Source organism: Lichenostomus cassidix, chromosome 3 (assembly GCF_008360975.1).
Source record: "Lichenostomus cassidix isolate B80296 chromosome 3, HeHo_3.0, whole genome shotgun sequence".
Taxonomy (NCBI): Eukaryota; Metazoa; Chordata; class Aves; order Passeriformes; family Meliphagidae; genus Lichenostomus; species Lichenostomus cassidix.
Genome location: NC_139483.1, coordinates 5,455,762 through 5,473,827, shown reverse-complemented (window position 1 = coordinate 5,473,827; position 18,066 = coordinate 5,455,762). Strand labels below are relative to the sequence as shown.

The 18,066-nt window shown below is 41.2% G+C and overlaps 1 protein-coding gene and 1 long non-coding RNA gene across 5 annotated transcripts in view; one reads left to right on the top strand and one right to left on the bottom strand.

Moving 5' to 3' along the window:
- LOC146438933 (uncharacterized) overlaps window positions 1–18,066 on the bottom strand; it is a 147,570-nt gene that overhangs the window by 95,945 nt on the left and 33,559 nt on the right. For all 4 annotated transcript variants that reach the window (XR_014850568.1, XR_014850566.1, XR_014850567.1 and 1 more), the window contains 3 exons: window positions 8,906–9,023; window positions 4,933–5,041; window positions 1,328–1,383 (listed from right to left, as the gene is read on the bottom strand). This is a non-coding gene — a long non-coding RNA (uncharacterized LOC146438933). The remainder of the gene's footprint in view (window positions 1–1,327; window positions 1,384–4,932; window positions 5,042–8,905; window positions 9,024–18,066) is intronic.
- EFEMP1 (EGF-like fibulin extracellular matrix protein 1) overlaps window positions 1–18,066 on the top strand; it is a 45,452-nt gene that overhangs the window by 9,667 nt on the left and 17,719 nt on the right. The gene's annotated exons all lie outside the window — the stretch shown is intronic.

Below are 18,066 nucleotides of genomic sequence, written 5' to 3'. Positions count from 1 at the left end.
ACCTGCTGCACTCAGCAGCACCGGGGGGCACAAAACAGGACTCACAGCAGCACGGGCTGGCTTTTGTTCCTTGTGCCAAAACCTGCTCTCGATGAAATATATTCCACAGCATCACAGTGATAGTTTTCCCAGCAGTGCCAAGGCACCCTGGCAGCTACTTTTAGCACATCTCTCAGACAATTTTATAGTGACACTGTTGCCACTGGGGTGTTCTCCTTCTGCTTGCCCTGAGCAGTTGTTTCCTCCCAGTCTCCTGCACTGTCATTCCTCAGCCTGCTGGGAAAGGCTCTGTGCTCCTCCTTCCCCCAGTTTTTTGCTCAGGGTAATTTTCTCTCAACCACTGCTTTTTTCCTTCATTTTCAAACCTGATTCCTACTTCAGGTTAATTAGGGTGTATTGGAAATGCTCACCTTTGTTTTATTTTCACACTTGCAGTCTGAGTTAATGAGTCACCTTTGCTAGAACATTTCTAAAGGATCTCAGCTTTGCAGACACAGTTTTCAAAGGTCTAGAATGTTTCTTGAGCATTTTCAATGACAGAACACAAGTTTAGGAAAACTAATTCAAGAGCTGATGTTTGAAACTGTTAATTCCTTCATTTTATTCTCTTTCCAAGTGATTTCTCCCTCCCCGTGCTGGCCAGGGAAGATGATAGTTGCTGTTTCTCTTTGCCTCTCTGTGCATGCCAAAACAGCCCTACAGGAAGAACAAAGCTTCCTGCAAAGGCAGCAGTGGCCTGTTTGATTCTTCCCTGCACCACCCAGGGATGCCTGTGTTCCTCTCCCTGTCCTTTGCTAAGGAATCCCATCTGCTGCCCCACAGCCAAGCACATCAGATCCAGCACTGTGAATTAATTCAGAGTAATGCTTAGACTTGCTGGTTTGCCATTTTCCTACTGTCAAGGACAGTGGGAGTGTTACAGGACCTCCTTTCCAGTGAGATATTTTTGCTCTGGTAGAAAACCACAAGGAGAGTGCAATTTTTGAGTTCACCTACCAGGTCGCATCTTAAACATTCCACATTTTTTGTGGTGTAGTCAACTCCTCTTGTGCAGCATTTTGTCATGGCAGCCCCTTTGTGCTGCATCTGTTTTAACCGAGGAAGGATTTGTACTTTTTGATCATGGGGTTAATGTAAGCTGAGCTTGGCCCCCTCCTTTCATTATACCTAAAGAATATTTATTCTCTTTTTCCCCTCTGTGATGCTTTTTGAGCTATTTTTTTCTGGGCTGTCATCATTTGTGCATGTTCTAGGATAAGTAATATGAAATTTAAGCATCCTTTGGGCTGAAGGGTTCTTTCCAAAGGAAAGGTTCTTTGCCACATACCTGTCAAAGTTTAGATGCTTCTGTCCACAAGATTGGAAGATCTGAGCTTGTAAGCCCTCTGCTTTCTGTATGACAAGAATATATGGAATAGGTAATCAGACATACAAAGTTCATGGATAAAAAGTATGAAATTTCACAAATCTTCATCTCTAATTTGCTACATTTGTTTTCATAGAAGCCAGAAAGCAGCAGTTTTGGAGAGAAAGTTATTTGCCATAATTTAATAGACAGCAAAATTTAACTTAAAAAAAATACTAAATACACAATAATGCTGCTTGTACCTTCTTTCATCCACCTTTTAACTTGACTAAAAATAAAAGAGGGATTTGCAAATTACAGACCTCTGAAGTATTTTAGCACACATGTAGTTATAAAATACCTTTAATGCTCATTTGCATTTGTGTGTTATTTGTTAATCTCAAATCATGTTAAAGGTTGGTTCTGTTGTAAACAGAGTGGAGAAATGTCTAATTTTTGTTATGTGTAATTATATGATCAGAGCTGAAAAAAATTATGAAGAAAATATGTGTTACACACACTTTTATAAGCTACAGTGATAAGAAAAAGTTCTTGAGGCTCAGAAACGAATTAGACCTTTTCTGGCAAAATGTAGCCTAAGCTCTTAATTAAGCATTTTTAAAATTAGATATTCAGTGGCCTCTTGTCTGTTGCTGTTACTGAATGGCTTCAATAAGTAACTTTAAAGAAAAATTCTTAAATGGAATGAAAAAGGATTCAGTGTGTGAAGGACTATCTCCTGGGAAGAGATGTTTTCTTTGGGAAACTGTGAATCTGGCTTTATTATTAACTCCTGATTTAAAAAAAAAAAAAAATCATGCCTTTAGTGGATATAATTATTAATTAAGCCTGTTCTGATCAGCTCTGAGAAGGAGAAGATATTGCTGAGCCTTCCTTTACAAGCTGAATTTAATCTGAAGGAAACTCCGGGTCTAGTGCATGACCTGGTATGAGATGATTTAAGCAAATCTGACACTGCACTTGAGCATGTTCAGCCTGTGCCTGAACAGATGTTCCATGGAGATTCCTGAGCACAAACAGAACCTGTTCCAGGATTTTTATGTGCATCTGCCTGCACAGGTGGGATTCCTGTTAACAGGTAACCGGGCAGAACGTGTGCAATCAAACCGATCACACTATCAGATGTAACTCAAAGAAAAACTTTGACAAGGCAGATTGCTGTGCAAAACTGAGGCTTATACCAAGGGTTATGTTAGGGTTTCTACTGCAATTAAAATTCACCAGAGTCAAAGAAATCCAAGGGGAGGGGCAGGAGGGGGAAGAAGGTATTTTATGGGATATAAAACCTCCATGATTCCAGAAAAGCAGTAATTCAGACAGTCAGTTCCTGAATATCTTGTAGCACTATAAATTTAGAAAGAAACCTTATCAATACTGTAACAGCTGTCTGTTGTCAGAAGTATTTAGAACTGGGGAATGCAAAGACTTTTGACAGGTAACAATATTCTGTGTAGTTTTAAAGGGGTTGCCAATAAGGTAACATTTAATAAAAGTCTTGCACAGAGCAAAGGAATCAAACGTGGCAAAGTGAGCAGAAATTTGTGTGATTTTAGCTGACCTGACCTATCTTATAAAAGTAAAAAACAGGAGAAACAATCTCTTTCTTGTCTAAACTTACTCTGGGGAGAATTTTGAGTATGTGGGATGCAGAGTAGGTGGAATTATATACACTTTTAGAAACAACAAATACTTACTTGTGGTTTTTAAAGCACTTTCTTTATAAATGAATTTATTCTCAAGGGACTTTCTTATCAGGAGCAAGTTCTCCACAGAACTTTGAGGTGATAAAGGTGAACTGGGTAAAACAAGGACTTGCCTGCCATGCCTGGAGTGATTTAAAAGCAGGAATATATGGATATTTCCCTGGGCAGTGAGCACAGAATCACATCAGAAATGAGCAGTGCTTTGGAGCACCCTCTGCTCTGCCCGTGTGGGCTGTGGAGGACACCTGACTTCATTCCTCCCAGAAGTTGTTGGAGACTAAATCAGGAAGGAGTGCAGAATCCAAAAGTCATTCCCACATCTCAAGGGGACAGAAAAACATGTTATTCTCTGACATCATCCTGCTCATATGTACTCTGCATCCAGACCTTCCTCAGTCTTATCTGGCTTAACTTGAAGCATCAGGACAGATTTTCTTTCCCACTCACCTCTTATGTGCTATCAGAGTAGACAATAATTTGGGGATGGTTGCAATACCTAAAGATACTGCTGACACTTCCAGCACTTTTTCCCTGGAGCAGAAAGCACTGTAAAAGCAGATAAAGGTTATAGACATAACACCATTGAGCACCTCTGGGGTTTTTGGTGTTTGCAGAAGCAGGAGAACATTAGAGCTCAAACAATCCTGAGGTGGAAAAGAGTTAGAACAACACTCCAGCTATCACTTGTGCAAGAAAAGTTGGGTGCAGGAAAAGTTGGGTGCAGGAATAAACCCACCCATTTTCCCCATTGCAAACACTGATCATTATTTAAACAATCCAAAACTATATTCATAAGTTTCAATCTATTAATCAGCATGTGAAAAGTGATGATTTTGGGGAGGGGGCTCGTTTTTGTGTGCATTCCAAAACAGTGTTCCTCTGTTAGAAACTGTGGTTCTCTATGCCTATAAAAAGGAAAATTCCCCATTTCTAGAAAAGATATTTTCATGAAAAGTTGCTTTGTTATGTATTTAAATCAAAACATTCTCTCCATTCTGGTTACACTCAGATTTCAGTATCCATTGTGAGGAGAATCTCTTCCTTACTATGCATGCAGATTTATAAGGCTCCAGGCACCTTTGAAATAAATTGAAAGCACAGCCATGTAATAGAGCCAAACCCCAAAACCAGCCAAGGAGATCCACCCAGCAACACCCTCGAACACCCTCAGCTCTTCCCCTAAGCACAGCTTCAGAGCACTGGTCTTGATCTTGTCTCTGCTTTCTCCACCCTCCTAAAAGCTTCCTGGGGGATTCCCCAGCTCCGGAGCTGTGCAGGGCTGTTTGGGATGCAGGAATAGTTCACTTGCTTGGTTTTCTTCTCTCTCAAACAGCTCAGGAGCAGAGCAGCTGTTCGCAGAGCCTGGGACAAGGGGGATACGGAAAAACAGGAGCAGCAGGAAAAAGGAGCAGTTTGGGGATGAGGAGAGGTTTTAACAGCAGAGAAAATGTAGGAACACCACACAGAAATAATGAAGGCAGGTTTGCAGCTGCTGTTTTCCCATTTTGAAACACTTAGTTTGAGTTTTTAATTTGCGATGCTGGAAGGTGGCAAGGCTGGAGGAGCCCCCAAAAGGAAATGCTTCCCAAATTCACTGCCATGGGATAGGAGTGAGGCCAACAGTTTAAGAACTTGATTAAATAAAGGTCTGGACATTTTTTGTAGTGAGAGTAGAAGTTAAAACCAGCAACTTGTAAAAAGATTAACAAACCTAATTTATGCTTAGGGCAACCCTGAATTCTCAAAGAATGTCAGGATGAGGTTGATCATTGAAGAGCAGATTGGTGATATCTGTACTTTTCTGAAGTATCTCCCAGTGCCTAATTCCAGAAAGCAAAGTCTAAGTTTCCCATCTTTCTGGACTTGGTGGCTCTTACCTGTGTGTTGAGCACAAAGCCAATTCCCCAAAGCTCTGGCTAATCAGTCTGGTGGACATCAGAGATTCAGTCCCATAATGGAACCACTCCTGGCCCTGCAAGATGTAGAAGTTTGAGTCTTTTTTTGGGAGAGCACAAACCAGTGTAGTTTTGTTTAAAAAAAAAATAAACCATTGGGAAATTCAGATAAGAGTTTCTGAAATTCTGATGAAGTGATGAATAAATAATCTGATTGTTAGCTGTCAAATGCAGTTTAGTACACTCCTATATCAAAAAGAAATCAGGTTTTGATATCAGAACATTGTCATCATAGCAATCCTGGTTTGTTATTGTGGAGCAGAGCATGCAGCACTGGAATTCAGTAACACTGTGTACTGGCACAGCTTCCAGGTGCCCTCCAAGGCTCCATTCTCCTGGACAGCATGTGCATGGAGAAGGAACTGTCCTGCTCTGAACAGCCTTGTGGGGCACACACTTCCTTACCTTAAGGGTTGGACTCGATGATCCCTTTCAACTCATAATATTCGGTGATGTGTGACTTAACCAGCACATCACACCCCACAATTGCTGTGCTCAGTGATGCACTTGGGACAAAAGCAGCAGTAGGAGCAGCTTCTATCATTCCTTGCATTTGAATCTTTGTTTTAGTATCTGTCATGACCAACCCAGCCAAAAAGTGGCCTCAGCACATCCTGGCTGTGGAGGCTGAGGGAGCCCCAGGGGCTCCATTCACATGCCTCATGTGTGACCAAGCAGGGGCTAAGGAGCCACTCACAGCCTGGTCCTCAGGGTGGGGTCCCACTCCTGCTACAGCCCGCAGCAGTAGGCTGGAAGCAAAGCATTAAAGAGAGCAAAGGGACCAGTTGGGATTTTCACATACTCAATGGCCGTTCGGGGGGGTTCAGCCAGCTAGAACAATGGTAAGTGTGTAAGAACGTGAAAAACAGAGAAAAGGCAGCCCGAAAAAGGAAAGGTTTTTAATCTGGCTGCAGCTTTGCAAGTGGGACAGCCGTGGGATCTGCCTGGATGGAGCCCATCCCCGCGGAACACACCACCACTCACGCACTCGCCTTTATGGCCCAGAGTTCCAGAACTGCCTCTGTCATACAAAGCCAGCTTCAAGACAGCATTACTGTCCCATTGGGATGCTCTTGGGATGGGCTGCATAGACAACAGCCCTTAAAAACTGCAATGATAATATGCAGGTTTTTCCATTCCTATCATTTGTCCTTAATTTGAAAAATTAAATGCTTATGGTCCCATTGTTAACTATTCTTAGCACTAATTTCACAATTTAGCCCACTGGTGACCAACTGGTTTCCTTACAGTTTTTCTCTTAGCTCACAGCTGGGCTGAATTTATTTAGTTTGGTGCTTAGGTTGCGTTTAAAAAAGTTGTTATGTGACAGTCTCCACATGTTTTAATCAGAAACCTCACTGCACTCAATTCCTGTCTAAAGAACACTACAAAAAGTCAGAGGAAAGAACAGTAGTAGAGTTCCCCATTCTGGTTTATAGCTTAGAGTATGTTTAGAGCAGCCTAGAATAAATCAGGTGAGGAGGGACCTTGGGAGGTCTCCAGTTCCATATCCTGCTCAGCTCTGAGATCAGACCTGGGAGATTTATCCAGTCAGGGCTTGAAAAACCCCAGAAAAGAGCACACAACTTTTCTGGGCACCTGTTCCACACCTTGACTGCCCTACCAGTGAAAAAGGTTTTCCATATACCCAGAGCTCCTCCTTCCAATTCACCCTGTATTGATACAGACAAAAGAGATGTGCTAAAAATGCAGACTTGGGAAAGAAAGAGTTTGTTTTCTCACAAATGTGTAGGTGAGGAAGTGTTTTCCATAAGGAAAGGTAACAATTCTGGGCAGCCCTGAGTTTGAATGAGAACATTTTTGTGAGGAGCAGACTGCCTAGTGAAAAGCTAAATGTCATTCCAAATCTCTCATGACCCAACTCTTGCTACAAGTGAGTCTCTGCAGCTTTTTCATTTCCAATTAGAAACAAAAAAATTAATAATATCAATGTGTATCCACAAACAAGGAAAGAAGTGAAGCTTCACTGATCAGTGACTGTGTTTGAACTCTGAATAACTGCAGATGTTTGCATAGCTAGTGCCCACCAATCTTCTCACAGTACTGAGAGTACATCAAGACTGATTTTAATAAACAAACCCAATGTTTATACTTTGAAGTGTCATATTAAGAGATCTTTAGTTGCATTCCAGCATTTAAGGCACACGTTTAGATCCCAGTATTTTCCCTGATACCTTTGCATATGCCTCAGTCTACACAACTTCTCACTGCTGTCCTCAAGCAGTCCTTCACCTTGTTGCTAGGAACTTTTATTTTAAAACCCCTCACTAAAAAACTTGCCAGAGCAAGTCTGCAATACCAGGCACAGGCTGATCCTACTCATGGGTGGGTAGGAAATGCTTGAGAGTATCGGAGGGAGTAGCCTTGATCTGGAGGAATTGGCTGTTTACTCAGCTTGGAGTTCCATTGCTGGGGCAGTTTTCAGATCACTCTGCTGAGTATCCCAGCTTGTCTCACATCTACCAATGCTGCCCCTTTTAGATACTCTTCAATTCTTGTTTCTATTTAATTCCTTATTTTCCCTTCCTCTTTTCTTTCCTTAAACTTTTGGCAATGAGTGCCAAAACCTGACTGAAAACAGCAGTTCACACTGTGATCCTGGATAAATTACTGTCCAATTAGCAACGTCACTTTCAAAATGTTAATGAAATAAAGCTGCTCCTTTAGGAAACCAGATACTTTATAGCTGATGATTTATGATGACTCTAAACAGGACTGTAAATTTGTAGTGCCAGATGAGGCCATGCTGTCACTTTTACTCACTAAATACTTTGTGCCACTTCTCTAGGAAGTGAGGCCTGTCTTGGCTACAAGAATCATCTCCCCAATATCTTCTCCATAAAATTTTATCCCTTCTAGAAGTTGAATTTCAAATTTGTTGATGATCTGCAAACCAGATCCGTTTTGTCCCTTCTAAGGAGCAGATGGATGCAGTGGCTGGTTTGGGACAGAATGACACGTAGCTGTGCATCCACAGAGATCTTTCCAGGAACTTCTCAGATTCCTTTTCTGGCTCAAAGGGCTTTGCTCTCCACTACTGGACATTTTGGGCAAGCACATGCACATGGAATAAGTGTGAAGCCTTAAGGGGTAAATAAAAATTCCTGCACAAATAGGAGGAATAATAAATCAAGCCCAAGAGTTTTAAGTCAATATGAAGAATTAACCTATTTACTGAACATTTTGTAGATAAGAGATCATTGTTCTTGGCTTTGAAAAGATTTTTGTTTTAAATATGTGTTTAGCCTTACTTATCTATTATGCTTTGCTTCCTTTTTATTTTCCTTTCATTGAAAACAAGACCTAAGTCCTTAAAAATCATTTGGACTTGATCCTAAAACACACTGAACACTTCCCCATCCAGAAAATAATAGGATATGAGAACTTTCATGACTTGGTTTTCATTTCTAGGGGGTGTTTTGAACCTCTGAAATCCCTTCAGGAGACCCTGTGGTTATTAGCTGAGATACTGTTTCTTTTCTCTCCTACTGATCTTTTTGCCTGTCCACGAAATCTCCAAAGCAAACAGCCTGTTAGATCCTAAATAAATTTAGATACAGATCTCACTACAGAAGGTGTTCAATTAACTGCTAGAAACCAATCTTGTCATTGGTCTTCCACTGGTGTTTTGCATATTTATTCATAGCATCTATTTAGTTAAACCCAGCCTCTAAATCAAGGCAGTTGGTTGAATCCTATCTATGAAAGTTTTCAAGCTACTGAAGCCCACATGCTTTCAGTCTGCTAAAAAACTTCCCCTCCTCTTCAGTAGTCCCTGTCTGGAAATCTTGTATTTTGAAAAAGCTTTTTTTTTAAAAAAAAAAAAAAAAAAAAACTTTACAGGCCACAGCCTTCATTACCTGGTTCTTGCTCTCCTCTGAAATCCACCCCCCTCTCTCCTCTCTGAACATGATCCTGGTTTTTGGTTCAGGGTTTGAAACAGCAGAACAGGGGAATTCTTCTCCACAGCCAGAGCTTCTGAAAGCCAAGAGCACAGAGAAACCCAGGTCCTAGGTTAGAGCTCCCAGACTTACACAGTGAAGTTGAAGTTGATTAGCTTGGGAGAAGGCTTAATGTTGCACACATTGGTTTGGGTTATTCAAGCTAACAAATATAATTGCACAAATAATAATGGCATTAGTAAATTATTTTTTAAAATACTTTAAAATATTTCAGCTTTAGAATTTTAAGCTATTCCCCCCTTTATCCCATAGGTAAGAAATTAATATGCTCATCAATATTTTATTCTTTCTCCACTACAAATAGACCATCTTTCCTAATACTCAGCTACATCTCTCCTTGCTTCACCTTTCAATTCTATTCTTTGCTCTTGGCATTAATTACTTGGATATAATTAGCCTCCCCCAGTTTCATCTTCTGCCAGTTCACCTCTTGCCTCCTCAGTTCCTGGAAGACAGCACTTCCATGAGGAGTGTCACCAGTCAATTTTGCTGCCATCCAGCAGCTGAATGAGCATGGCATGGACTTCCCCCAAACTGCTCCACTGCAAAGCCGAGTGGACAATCAATGCACTGGAATTAAATCCATCTGGAAGGCATTTGAGGCAGCAAGGCATCTCTGAGAACCTTAAGTGTGATTGACAGCTTTTTCCAATAGCTTTGATGAAAGCCTAAATTGGGAAATCTCCCATCCTGTAAGAATTTATGAGCAGAATTTCTTCTGACCAACCAACATTGGCCTGTGTTCAGCAGCATCTGAGGCCCTCATGTTTCCCTGTGGATCCTGCCCATTCATTAACCTCTGCTGTGGTCACGGAAAGGCTGCGCTGCATTTTAATCACACATTCATGGCTGTCTACTTAGAGCTACAGACAGACAGACAGTGCCAAATTACATGCTGACAATGTCCTGGGCATCCCTCAGATGTGCCAGGATGCAGACAGGCATCCCTGGCACTTGGCTCATACACTCCATTTGCAAGAGTTCAAAAATCTGGGATCTCATGCCTTTTAAAGAGGGGAATGGAACAGACAGAACCAAGAAAAGAACCTCTGGAAGAAAAAAAAAATTAAGAAGGCCTTCAATGTATTTTTGGAAAGGATGGCTATAAGAAAGATGGAGAGGGACTTTTTACAATTTACTTTTTCCCACTGAGACAGTAGGTTTACATTGGATATTAGGAAAAAATTCTTGGCTGTGAGGGTGCTGAGGCCCTGGCACAGGCTGCCCCATCCCTGGAAATTCAAGGGCAGGTTGGGCAGGACTTGCAGCAACCTGGGATAGTGGAAGGTGTCCCTGCCCAGGGCATGGCGTTGGAACCGGATGAGCTTTCAGATTCCTTCCAACCCCAGCCATTCTATGAGTCTAAAGCTTCCCACTCATCTTTCTTCCTGGGGCCAGAAGTAAGAGAAACATCTCAAGCCACAAAATATTAAAAAACTTGTCCAGTGAATCCGTCAGGACCTGTTCCTTCCCTTCCCCCAGTAGCTGCAAAGCCAATTCCTTTTACTCCTGCTGTTCTCTGGAGGCAAAAAGCTCGGTTTGGAGGGGCACCAGTGCTGATGATTGTCCCACAGATCTTCTCCACATGTCCTGGGCTCTGTGCTGCTGGAGCTGACCAAGCCCTGCCAGTGATCCAGGACTCTCCTGACATGGAGCAATGGCCCAGAGCAATGTTCCCTTCCCAGAGGGTTCATTTCTCCATGTCCTTGGCTCTGCTGCCTGCGGAGCATCAACACGTTCTGGGGAGCGCCGCACTTGGTCACAACCACAAATGGCTTCAAAAGCAACAATTTTCTTTAATTTGCTTGTAAACTACTCCTTCAGGAATTTCATCAACTTGCAGGGAGTAGCAGGCAGGGATTGTCAGAGGAGCTGCTTCTCTCCTTTCATGATCGCCTTGCAAAAGCTGATTTTCTCACCAGGCTGTGTCCTGACAAAGCCTAGTTTTCTCCCTGAGCTCCCTTACCTGTGTTCTGGACATTTTAAGATCATCTGGAGAGTTGCACAAGGCTGTATCTATTTTAGAGTGTTTTTATTGGCAACTGGTGTGCACTACCATGCACCCACGTGAACAAAATTACAGAGCCCGGACAACTTTTGTACAGAATTCCTTTGGCCACAGTTTCTCTGTGGGTTTCACTTGGCAGAAGTGATATCAAGCAGAAGTCTTTCCCTCAGCTTCTGATGCAAACTAAAATACACCTTATAAATAGAAAATACAGGCATTAGGAGCAGTGCCTTTGGGCAATCAGCCACCTTTGGGCTATGGGGAAAATTCAGTTAGATATGATTCATAAATATAACGAACAGGGTGCCATAAACTCACCTTGCTCTTCACAAACAAAGGCACATTCTCTGCCTTGAAAAATAGAAGGGCAGAACCCAGAGCAACAGGGAAGAAAAACAGGAGAAAAGTAAGAGTGGGAGATTTAAGGGGGAGAACAAAAATTGGGGCTTCAGTTGTCAGTGAAAAGTGTAATTTTGAAGCCCACCAAACAAAGTGTGGAGTAAAACTCCACTGCATCACTCCATGCCTCGCTCCTGATGAGCTCCAGCTTTGCCTTTACAGAACTCACCAAGTAAGACTTTTCAAAAAGCAGTCAGTTTGCTCCTCAGGCTCTGGTTTAGTTGAAGGCTCCTATTGATTACAGCTGGAGCTGGATCAAGCTGGGGCTGACTGTGTTCTGCTGGCAGCCTCTGGTTTGTAAATACCTTTCATCTCATGCAGCAGCGATAATGATGTGCTGGGATGATGTGGCAGCAATTATTTATCTGCTGCGTTGGGTTTTCTCCTCCACGCTCGCCAAGAGCCCTAAAGTCAGGCCATAGAGAGGGATGCTGACATCCTTACATTCCCATTAAGTCTTCCTGCTTCTTCTGAAGGAATTCTAACAGCTCTACTGTCATTTAAGCAGTCATTTCTTTCCTCAGTCTCACCGATAAATTTGGAAGCACCAAATCTATTCCACCATATTTAGCAAGTTGAAACTTGTAACAAATAACCTTGTTATCTGATAGCACACCCCAAAGGAAAACCCCTCCAAGCCCCCCTTTTCCCAGGTCTCTGAGCATCCTGTCTATATCCAAAGATGAAGCAGAAAAAGCAGGGGGGGTAGGCCTTGGTTACCCTCTGAATGGATTTACACACTTGCTTCATACCATGTAAATACTGAAAAATAAAGTATGGATCTTGTCAACCTTAAGAACTTAGCAAATAACGAGCATTAGAAACAGCAAATAGAGCTGAAGTATCTACTGCCAAGTCAGTGAGAGATCCCACGTCCTGCCTGGCAATCACTCTAAATACATCCTTTCTCCCACTTCATGTGACCTTTCCAGGTCAGCAATGCTGTGTGTTAGTTTAATATTTTAAAACTGGAACTTTACTGGTATTTGGCCTACTTTTTCCTATTTATTTTCTAAACAAATGATAGCCACTCCCTTTTCAAACTAACCTTTAAAGCTTCGCCAGGAGTCTGTGAAGATCACAAGGTATTAAAAAAAAAAAAGAAAAAAAAAATCACATGCTCAGGCAAACAAAGCAGGTTGCTGCACTTCCCCCTCCCGCCAGCCCTGCAGCTGGATGTTCAGGATGCTTCAGGAGTTCTCCACTTACTCTAGGAAACACTGCTGAAATCTCATTTTCAGTGAAAAGTGCCAGGATTATGGTAGCAAAGCATCTACTCTGAGGCAAACCCATGTAACTTCCCAGCCAAACACCAGGGGAAAAAAAAAAAAAAGCAAGAAAGGAGCAAAGCTGTCTCAATTGCTACTTCTACTTGATTGCTTAAAGGCAGCTGGGAAGGCACATCCTCAGCCTGAGAGCAGAGCACATCACAGTTTTATGGCAAAGTAAATTTGGAAGGAAAAGTAGCTCTCTCTTCCCAAGGAAACTTCTCGTTTTTAGAATGTTCAGTTTTATTTATTACTGACTCATTGAAAGAACAAAGTATTTTTTTGGTGTCTTTTTTCTTTTTTTTTTAATTCCCAAACACAGAAAAGAAAAAATGTGGCTAAACCCCAGAAAAATCTTAGAGTGAGGCCAAAAATAATAATAATTTTCAGTTTTCAGAATTTTTTTGTCAGGTTTTTGAAAGAACAACAAATACTTCCCAAGCACAGCTCCAACTTAGAATCTTCAGTGGACTGCACACCCTCAGCTTATTTCAGTTACCCCTCTCATCCACCTCCCCTTTTCCACAACCTCCCATGGGCTCCTGTCTTGCTTCTTCATATTCCTTTTCCTTCCTTCATTAATATCCATATTGCTTTTTTCTTTTATTTTTAAATTTTTAAATGCAAAGGATTGATTTCTTTTCCCCTGGTGCCTCTGCCTCACTTTTGATCCTGCCTGGCTTTGTCTCTTGTATCTATTCTCTTGCAAACAAAGAATTTTTAAAACTTCAAACTCAATTTTAAGCCCTCTTCATGTGGAGGATTACATGGAAAATTGAATCTTCCACTTAAGTTCTAAGGGAGGAGGGCAGTTAACAAGAATTCTTAGGGCAAGGCAGACAAACAAATTTATAAGATCCAGTTCCTGATGGTTTTGTTAGATCAGAACTGTCTAACACTGCTTGGTTTCAGCATAGTCAAATTTATATTGCCACAGAAACCTTAACTTCTGCACATCCTTTCACTTCACTTGAACTGTGCAACCTGAACATTGTGTTTTTCTATCCCAGCTCTTCCAGTCCCCTCCCATCCCTAGAGTATACTTTGGACCAAATCAACTGATGTGTCTTTTTTGAGTACTATTTCCATAATATGCTTTTATTCTTCTATAATTCAAAAGTTGTAGAAGGCATCAAAGTGAAGTTTTTTTAACCATTTCTATTTCACAGCCCAGTGCCTGCCAATAGTATTTTAAATAAGTTTTAGATACATTTCTTCAAAACAAGGCATCTGTGGGTCCATCCAGCCACACACTAAAAGTATCACACAACCACATAGGAAAAATTCAGAACTAAATAATGCCTTCAAAGGCATTTCTGAAGTTGGAACAGCATCAGGAATCTGCTTATTTACGTAGGGAGCTGTAGAGATTGCAGCATGTTGGTACTGCCAACAGATAGGATGATTAGTGCTAAAAACAATATCATCATTTAGATAAGCCTTCTCCTTCTGAGAGCTGCTATTGAACTCAGCTTGAACTTAAATGTTCTCAGCTTGGAAACTGTAATTCCTAAAAAGGCTCATTCAGCCTGCAAAAGCTGAAGGGGAATGAGATGGTATTGATAAAATTGGTCTCATATCAAATGGCCCAAGTCACTTGGGCCAGTCACAGTCTTGCATCTGAAGCTCCTTCTAAAGGTTCCTTGTTCCTTATGTCAGCAGAGCTGCACTGATCAGCTGTGCATCCACTACCAAAAAACCCCAAAATCAAGCTCCTGTACTTCTGATTAGGACTAAACCAGTGGAAGACATGCCAACATACAAGAAAAACAACATTTTTTGCAGGACCTGTTTTCTGAGCTGTCTCAGAATGAAAGTTGATTTTTGAAGTGTGCCCTGAACTCACTTTTTGAGTAGATTTGTGTTTTCCTTTGCAGGCATCCAGCAGCTGCCAGTGCAAGTGCTGTGAAAAGGCTTGCAAAGCTTTAATGAGCTTCAACTTCCTAATTAAAAACCACAATGAGCTTTCAGGCCTTGATTTACCCAGTATTACAGGTTGTAGCAGTGATATTTTGTTCAGTCAAGCCTAGCTAAAGGAAAATGCTTGTGAGGTTTCCAAGGAGAGAAATAAACAAAATGGAAAAGAAAAGGGAACTTGGAACTTTTAAGTGTACGTAATTAAGAAAAAAAATACATCCTTCAGATAATTCTGGAAAGTATTAGGAGATATTCATAATTCATAAGCAGTTGTTTGGTTTTCTTTCAAGCAAGGGGGCAGCTTTACATCAAACACTGACTAGCTTTTCCATTAACTTAAGTAAACACACCAGTATGCTTCAAGTTAAGTGAACATCCTTTTTTTTTTCCTTTCCTTTTTAATAAGTGGGTGAATTAGAAATAAGAACAAGACATTTACTTTCAAATAGGAAATTAGTTTGCATGCTATTTCTTCATGTTAAAAATACTTTGGAACACTCACAAAAACAATGTTAAGCTGAATTTATGGAAATGTTCCATATCAGTTTTGAAGATGATATGCCAGATGTCGGGGAGAACTCTTTCATCTGCAATAATGGAATAGTTTAATCCACCCTTGTTGTTTTTGAGCACAGTCCAAGTGTATTGGTCATCATGGGTGGGTGATCCTCACTTGGGCAGGCATGAACCAAAAAGCACAAGTTGTTAGACTTCTAGCATAAAATCACAAGAAAGCAACAGCAGGAAATACTCCACTGAAAGTAAAAATAAGCTATTGCAATGGAAATCAAAAAGTTTACCATTATGACAACTCATATTTTGAAGCACTTGGAGACTTGGAGGTGCATTGCCCTGAATTAGTGGATTGTAATGACTCCATTTATGACTCCAGCAAAAATAAAGCAAATAATACAAGTTTTAAATTAATCTAGATCTATCAAAAGCATGCAGTATGTTTCTTTTTTATGAGTGGGAAGACTAATAGTTAACAACATGGTCTTCTAATGGGGGATTAAAGTGCTCTTCCTTTTGAGAAACTTTGATGACATATTAAGAAACACAAGGACATATGTTATTGTCCATGTTTCTTGTTTTAAGGATACCCATTGAAGTTACATTGGATAGAAAATCCTTTTGGGAATAGTTTGTGGCCTTGTATCTGACTAACACTGTTGTCATATCAGCCAGACCACTCTCACTGATAGGGATCATTTCAACTCCTGTTACCTGACCAGTGCTTTACATATCACATTCATTTAATTCACTGTGGTTGGATAATGAGGTGTGTCCACCTAACTCCAAAGGATCTCGGAATTAGGAGCCATTTCCCTTGTGCAATGCACCTCCCAGAGTGCTTGGTGTGTGCTGGAGAGGGAAGGAGCATCTCACACAGAGGAAAGAGAAGGAGAGAGAGGAAGAAATGCATTAGTTCAAAGCTTCATTCATTTTTTTTTCCTCCCTTCTCAGCTGCCTGCCACTCCCAAACATGTGGGAGATGTTCTAGTGCTGAAAGCTATGGCTCACTCCTTTATTGAGCTATTCTGTGTGATAAGTCAATTCAGTTTGGACATACCAGAGACAATAGATAATTGTGACAGAAAACTGCAGGGCAGGCTCACTTATTACAGCTTGCTAACTCTGTTCTGTTAATAGAAGGATGCTTTTCCTGTACCTTCATATTCTTGGAATCACCATGCTTGGGTAACTTGCCCAAATCCACAGAAGTTGCTCACACTTTTGCAGTCCAAATATAAAACTCACACAATGAGCTACAGTGCATTCAATTCTCTTTTTGCTCATTTACCACATCAATACTTTGCTTTACACTTCTCCTGTGCTCTGCCATGACATGGTGGAGCAGTAAAAGATGAATCCACAAGGAACTTGCTTTGCTGCACTCTCAAACTGGAGAGGGGAAACATTTCAGCACACCAAAGGAGTCGTGCCGTTTTTCAGGAAAATCTCATTAATTTAAACATTCTACCTCACCTATTTGCTTAAATGTAGGTCTTGGCTCTCACATCTCTTTTTCCTGTGCAAACAAGTATTTGTGCAGGTTACCTTTGCTCAACTGTGAAAACTTGTTACCAGGGCAATCAGGCCAATATGCCTCACATGAAAGGGCCAAAGGAAAATTTAAAAGGGAAAAGCTGCAATAAAGGGGGAGTTTCTGGGCTGCTGCAGAGCTGTGCAGAATTACAGAGGCTCCCTCGTCACACCACTGGACAGTGACAGCACTTAGAGTGAAGGTCTCTGCATGAGCAGGCTTTGCCACTCCAGGAATAGGAAATTCCTCCAGATATTTCATCTCCTGGTACCTCCTGCCCTGATGTTATGTAACAGATTTTAATGCTGGGCTCTACCCCTGCAAAGCACAACCTCCCAACACCAACGAGTTAAAAGTTGTCTGGGCATCCAGCCCAGATGAATAACATCCCAAATGCTGAAGGAAGTAGCAAGGGAAATAGAAAAGCCTTTGACAGAAATTGTTGATAGCTTGCTAAGGCTGGGGAGGGAACCAGGGAATTTGGAGGTTGCTAATGTTGTTCCTATGTGTAAGAAAGGATCAGGGAGGATCCAGGAAACGACATAGCAGTGAGCTTGGCTACAGTTGCAAGAACAATATAAGAAACATAATTAGGGGACAGAATACTTAATTTGGTCAAATAAAGCAAGCCCATACTCATGGATGAACTATAGAGATCTAATTTTTCCCAGTATTTTATCTTCAGGAAGGTTCTTTCTGAAAAATGCCAGTATAAAACATCTTACAGACCAAGGAAAAGTTACTGAAGTGGGCAGAAAGGGAAAGGTTTGACAGAACCCTGAGGTTAAGTAAATTGTCAGTGATGCTGCAGCACCATGCAGATCATTGTGTGTCTGATATCAGACTCTCTGGTGCCACTGCTGACATGGGAGGTGATGTTTGCACTGCAGATGAATCCATTAGAAAAATAGACCAAGTCGTTTTCTGGCCTCACTCACACTGAGAGCTCAAAAAATTGAAACCCATTAAGTAAAATATTTATGGTTTACATTCAAAACACATTGAGAACAGGTTTGCTGGAGTCCATGACAAGTGCAACACTGACATTGGTGGGATCATCATGGATTTAGATTCCCATGAACCATTCAGAAGTTGCTCCATTGGTGCTCCTCAGTGGGGACAGAAATAAGAATTTCAATCCTGTAAAATATTTTAAGAGCCTTCTTTTTTTTATCTGGTAGGATATTAAGATTGCTATGGACCAGAACAGAGAAAAGCAACCTAGAAACATTTTGTTTGGACAGAGGAGAATGTACAGGGAAAGCAAGAAGATGCTGTGGTATATTGCAATATTTTGAGAGCCAGGGAGCAGCAAGAAGCTGAGCACTTCAGTCAATTGAGTTAGTTAAGAAAACATTTCTCCAGCTCTGAGCACAACCAGAGCTATGTGCTGGAAAGGAGAAAAGCTTTAAGTGGCATA